We start from the raw sequence: 7,456 nt of genomic DNA on the forward strand, positions 1-7,456 counted from the left end.
AAGCGTATCATTTTCTTTTATTTCATCAATCAATTTCCAACATAATAAACAAGTTTCAACACTTCGAATTCGTAGACTAGTATGTAAATCACAATATTACATGAACTTGTAGTTTTTCTAAAACTATTATGTAGATCTCGTTATATTTAGTGGATCTATGTATAAAATTGTTTATTCTTGCAAAAACCCCGTTTTTGGAACAAATCACTCTTTACAACTTCCGACAATTTTTATAAAAATTGTTATTTTGTCGGATCTTTCATTTCACAAGTGTTTATACACTTGTAGACTATAAAAATCACATTTGTTAACCTGTTATACAACTTTTATAAAACATGATTTTCTCAACACCCGGTCCTACGAATATACCACTTGTACATACGTAGATCGGCTCGTTTTAAATACTATTTTTCACGTTAAAACACTTTTACACAAGTTCATGTTTCCCGTGTGGTGGAGTTTCACCTTTTAACCCTTGTACAAAAGAAACAAGTGTATGTCAAGATACGTGATCTTAACAAAGTCGGGTTAAACGATGATAAGAGCCACCACATCGTAGATCGGGCCATATTAACCAACATATTCAAATACTACGACATTTACACGCGTTATGTTCTTTTATCCAACGATTTTCACTTTTTAGTAGACTTTAAAGATTCATGAAGCGGGTTACCGACATTTAACCGATAAAAATCCTTTTAACCACTTTAGACCCGACTAATAACGAGTTTTAAACAATATACCTCTAGCTCGGGGCTAGGGAAGATTCTAGTCGAAAACTGCGTGGATAAAAGCAAACGGTAGAGGTCCTTTGCGTTCCGAGTGCACCAAAGCTCCTTATACGTGACCCGTGAAGCTTGAATGATCTTGGAATGGGGTGATCAAAAACCGAAAGTGGGTGGGTGTTTGGGAGTGTGTTCGGCCGAGATAGAGCACAAGAGAGGGAGAGAGAGTGAGTTGAGTGGTGTGTGTTCTATGTGTGTGAGGATGTGTATTTATAAAGAAAATTTCGTTATCGTCCATCGGTTCTTATGTCTACTAGATATCCGACATAAGCTAATATAATATTTAAAAGTGTACCCTCCCATCCCATCATGTTGGCCGATTTGGTTAGGGTGGTGGGACCACCCGGTTGGATCTCGATTGTTCAGTTACGGTTCAGTTATGTTAAGTCGGTTACATAAAGGTCTAACCTCGTTAGTTGTCTAATGTGTTAGAGAGCGGGTGTTAGGGTAATCAGGGACCCTAACTGGCTCCGAAAAAAAATACTAACAATAATTCTGGCAATATTTTTATGTTCCGGGTATTGTCCGGTTGTTCGGTTGGATAGGAATCCGTTAAAGTGCTTAAGATATCCTTTAAGCGTCGTAAGTAATATTTTTAGCGACACAATTTATTCAGCAAAGTGTCGGGAATAATTCTTTGTATTTTGGCATTTTATTAATTAGCTAGAAGCTAGTGTGTTGATAAAAGTGCTGTGTTTCGTGCTTAAGGTACGTTTTAGGCACATCCAATCTCTGTATCTTATTCCTAGAGACGCAATTATACAACCCTTGTATCTCTACACACACTATGGGTGTAGTAGAATAACTCTGGCTCTTACAGGCCTTTAGAGGCAGTGTCTGCCTGATGCTGGGTATATCAGCATGTTCACTGTGTATCCGTTTAGTGCTACTGTGCTTCTTGTGCATCAAGTTTGTCACTAGAGTTCAGTAAATAAATAATGTAGTGACAGGAAAAATCAAAGTATGATGCAGACATGTACATGTATCAACAATCAAGTAGCAGTTTATCAGAAATCTCAGTTAAGCACAGTAATTAGGCAACAGTTAATAGCTAATTAAGTCGTACGGATACCTGGTTTTGTGAGGGTTGTCACACAATGATGATAGACATTGACGTAGGGCACAACTTACATTCGTCAGTAGTCGATATGGTAACGGTCTATTGGTTCACATGGGGAAGCCCCCCCACTGGTTATGGTTTGGGAAAGAAGGAATTGGTAAAACATGCTTTTCAACTATGGGGTAACCCCCACGGCTAGTAAGCCAACTAACGAAAAACTCCGTTTTTGAAACAACTTAAAAACGAACACCCAACTGTGAACTCGCTCAACTTTGTTGTTGATTTATTGTTACATGCCTTGCAGGCCTTTAGGTGCATATCAATGGGACTTGCTGTCTGAGAAGCTGGAGTGGTCATGGGTCGAGATACATGGAAACACAATACAAGACTAATGGCTTTTTACATGTGGTTTATAAACACTTAACGAATGATTTATGCTTCCGCTGTAAACTGTGAATTATTGTAACGTTGTAACACTTACTGTTAATCAATGAAAGTTTTATTTACATATACCTATGGGTTCAATGTGATTGATGGTTGTAACACCCGTTTAAATTACTTGAATATCATAATAATTCCAAAACGTTTTAGATAAAAGTTAGCTAGTTATCATGAATTCCATACATATAGTTCATTAGTAGCAAAAAAACTTAGTCGGATAACGTCTAAGTTTAAACCTCCAAAAGTTTTTTTAACTATTTGTTTACAACCCATAACCATATTCTAGTAAAGTTTAAAACACTGCGGAAGCTTGTAGTTAGTGTTCGGTTCCTCAAAAGCTAGCCCGATCATCTTCCGGTTAGTTCCAACATCACCTAAGATCAAAACCAGCACAAATATTAGTTTTGATAAAGCTACAATGGGTTTAAACAAGTTCCAAATATCAAACAATCAAAATATAAAATTTTCACGAGTTAAGGGGGCGTCGAGTGACGCCAAGGGCCTTGGCGTCATGCCAAGCCCTGTTTTTCACAGACTGTTTGCTTTGCTGGTGCTGTACATTCCCAGCTCCAAGTATATTCAATCCTAACTTAAAATCGTCATAACTTTTGATCCGTAAGTCCGTTTTTAGTGATTCTTTTTCCTACACGACCGTATTTAAATTACCGACGTGTCTACCATAATTTTTATCCCAAAAATTTGGTTTACGGACTTAGTCAATAAAAGCGCTATTTAGATATTCGACCCACTATATTTACACAACTTTGCTACCGTACACTAGCAACTTTGAGGCGTTTTCACCCAACATCCGGGGCTTAACACCGCTCGCATTTCCTTACCAATTCCATGGCTTAATGCTCTTGTGCTTGATGTCGCTTTTGCTAAGTAATTAGACACCAACGCTACAATTTACACAATTATTCGACCCATTGGCTCATCTTATGGAAATCCCCCAATGTGATGCCTACCAAACGGTTCTTTACCAATTTAACTATATTGGTTCAAATAACAATCATGGTCACTATTGTCGTGATCCCTCTTATAACATCTATTCAACCCATTTGACTATCTAGTGAAACCATCACTTTATTAACAAGTCAAACCCAATCCCAAGTCTTTATATTGACCCGTTTTATGTTCAAGTGAACTACGCCACTTTAGAATGCATCAAACGCATCTTTCACGCTTCGATTCTATATATATGCATCAAACTCAAACCAATATGCATAATTTAACGAGACTAAAGTCACGTACCTTTAGAGCACTCCTTTTCCACGTGTATCCCCTCCGGCGTGTCCGCTCGACGTTCCGGATTCCTTGCCTAAAGAGTTCAATTCATAACAAGTTTAGAATTATTTCTAAAGTTTTAACGCATCATTTTCTTAACATATGCAATCTGCGTTTTACCAAACCTTTAACATTTTGACCCTAATTTAGGCGTTTCATCAAACACCTAGCGGGTCAAATTTCTACATGACCTAAACCAATTTCATGACTTGAAATTATCATCCAAATTAACTTCAATTTGACAACATACACATATTTTTAACATCAATAATTCTAGAGATTATTTCAAAATTTCCATTTACACTAGACAAGAATCTTAATCCTAGTGTTTATCAAGTCCTACTAACATATTAATCACCTACTATGGTGATTTCGATCCATACAACCATCATGCAAGGATTTGACAAGAATTCATCTAGGGTTTGTCCCCAAACCCCATATCACTCCCAATTTCATGTTTACAATCACCTAATTAAGCTCAACATTCAAATTTCAATCATATGCAAGAATTTGGGTTCAATCAAAATGACCTAATTTGACATACCTTATGATCCCTTTGACGAGGTGATCACGATTCTATGCTCGGATTTCGATTTCTAGTTGATTTAGGCCTTCAATTTGTGGTTTTTCTTGTGAACTAGGGTTTGAGAGTGTGGGTGTCACCTTGGGGGTGTTCTGATCGATCAGACCTCTCTAAATGAGGGGTTTGATTTTTGTTTTTACTATTTTAGTAAATTAAGTTTAAGTTTTTGACAATATTGGCCCCTCAATTTATTTAACATAACGTTTTGTTGTTTTAACCCCATTGTAAGTTATTTTTAGACTTGTTAGTTAACTAAGTTACAAATTTCTAGATGATAAATTCTCATTTATTTAAACTTTATAATTCTAATATAAAGTTTTATATTTTCGGGGTGTTACAATGGCTAAGATCCTGGTACGTCACACGCCCTGCGGTGTTTATGCGAGTGGTATTTTGGGGGTGTGACAGTGGTGGTGGTCATTTGGGTTATGACCACACCACATAACCTTAGTGGAAGGTCTTGGGTCTAATCTCATATAAGGTGATAATTTGGTGTAATTTAGTAGTGTGATTTGGAGTTGTATATCACTAGCCTTAAAAAAGTTAATAAATAACAATAACTTTAGTGTCACTTGTTCCCTATCTTTTTTTTTCTCTTACTTGAGATTTAACACAAGACTTCCCACTAAAAGCCAAGAGCCTCTACCAAGCGTACGAGATGTCCCAACACGCGACCAGAATGATGGATTAAATTTGTCTCTTTCTTTTATCATTGTCGTCGACATGTTTGTGCACCTCAAAAAGATCATGGAACGAGAAAACATAATTTGGTGGGATTTTGCACCACCTACTAATATTTTGCCAAATGATAGAAGCTATGAAACAGGAAGTGAAAAGATGTTCTATAGTCTCGTTTTCCGTGTTGCAAAGATAACATGTATTGGAGTCCACTTGTATGTTTTTTTTTTGGCTAAGTCATCCATGGTTGGTACACGATTTTGAAGAAGTCTCCAGCCAAAAACGATAAGTTTCACTTTAGAGATGCAAATGAGCCGAGCTGTAACACCCTTGTTATTATTTTAAGGTTTTCGTATTTATAACGAAAATAAACATGTAATTACGATTAAGTATCCTTAGAAAATACGAGTAATTTAAAACTTTTACAACTTAAAGTTTTCAACATAATATAAATAAGTTCGTCGTTTAAAAGTTACGACGAAACGTCGCGCGGAAGCTTGTATTTTATCGTGTTCGGTTCCTCATCAAGCTTGATCTTCATCCGGGCACTCTTGGCGATCACATATGGTCAAAACCAACTTAAAAGTTAGTTTTAATAGTCAAATATTAAGTTCAAACAAGTACAGGGGTTAAAAGGACAAAATTTAAAAATTTTCCGGAGTTAGGGGGCGTCACGTGACGCCAAGGGCCTAGGCGTCACGCCTAGCCCTTGTTTTCACAAACTGTTGCCTTCAGCTGTTGCTGTACATTCCCAGCATGACCCGATTTCACGGAAACGAGCATAACTCTCTCGTTTTTAATCCGTTTTACCCGATTCTTTTTCCTACGCGTCCGTAATTTAATTCTCCATCATATGGAGTGAAAATCCAACATCCAACATAATAAATTTTGAGACCTATAGGCCTTCGACTCGTTCCATTTTTACCGAATTTTAACCCGTTTATGCATTTTATCAAACATATTTGTTTGACCCCCATTTCTCATGATCCCTTTAATTCCAATATTACCTATCATATTAGGTTCCAATTACATATTTCTACGCATTATTAACTCGCTTTTACTTAAAATCTTATTTTGACCCGTTAAGGGTATTTATGTCCTTTTAGGCATAAATCTCGCTCATTTACTTTTAGCACCAAAATTTTCACATTAGTTTTTCAAATGGTCTTCCACCACAATTATATTTGTGGTGGATTTGATGTAGTAAACTATTCATGTCACATTATACATCTCGGTTTGTCATTATACGAAAAGACCCATTCTTAGGCATTTGACCCACAAAGGTTAATGCCTATAACCTTGATGCTTACCTAAGGATTACCTGATTATAATACGTGATTCCCAAACCACCCATAAAGGTCGTTTGCCTGATTTACCCAGCAAGGGCATATTTATCAACATTAGTCCCTCATTTACGACGAAGGACTTTCACTACAAAAATGATCAACATCGCGCATTTAAACTATAATCTTATGGATATATACCTGGCTCGGGTCAACAAGTAGACCCGATTTATACCTCGTTCTCATTATCACACCATCAATGGTGACGCAACTACCCGATTTGCTAGTCGGTCCTGTTAACATAAGACTTGACAACCGCATTAGTCGATATTGTCAAATGGTGTTATCACCACCATTTGACCCGTTTGGACTATATGCCCAACGTTATCTATTTATTCAGAAACATCGTTTTTGATTTCCAATTCATATATACCTCCATCCCATCCCGGATTTTATTACATACCCTTTCTCTTTTACACTATTTTCTTACCAATTCAACCCATTTCGGCTTACGCCATGGGTATCCTTTTAACCTTGATTTACATTAGTCGACACTTGACAAATTTACTATTTCCAATATTATCGTTATCACGTCTACAACGTATCAAATAACGAGTATTCAACATAAGTGTGTAAATTACACTTACCTCGCGTCCACGCCACGCTCTTCTTTCCGTACTTGCTCCGTTTGACCCGCTCCCTCCTCCAAGCTTTCACCTAGCTTGTTACGCGTCAAACTATCATCATCGTTTTCAAGGTGGTTAGTTTAATCATAATTTAATACGATTATTCCACCTTACGCATTTCATATAAAAAATTACCATTTATCGTATTATAGGTCAGTTTAACTTTTTAAAAGTCAATCATCCCTTAATATATAAAATGCACATTCATGTTCATTAGCTAGTTTAGGCATTTTATCCAATTACTTATCCAAACCAAGTTCTATTTACGAACTAGTAGATACCCAATTTCACCTAGGCATTACATCGAATACCTTATGGGCGTCTTCTATAAATAATTCATTGACAATCTCATGACTTGTCATAACCCGAATTTTTCATCATTCAAATTATTTAACACAAATATTTGCCCTTAAAGTTCTGAAATAACTTTGCATATGTTAAATTACACTAGAACAACCCCAAATTTCCTAGTGTTTATCAAGTTCTACTTAACCCACTAGTCTCCTACAATGGTGACCATGGATTTCACTAGAATTTAGCATAATTTCAATATGTACTTGTCTAGGGTTTACTCCTAGACATTTTAATGTTCCTTATTCATCTACAATTCATACATGCATCATCAGATTTCAAGTTCTCCAAATTCATGAGAA

The sequence above is a fragment of the Helianthus annuus genome, chromosome 17, assembly GCF_002127325.2.
Source record: "Helianthus annuus cultivar XRQ/B chromosome 17, HanXRQr2.0-SUNRISE, whole genome shotgun sequence".
Taxonomy (NCBI): domain Eukaryota; kingdom Viridiplantae; phylum Streptophyta; class Magnoliopsida; order Asterales; family Asteraceae; genus Helianthus; species Helianthus annuus.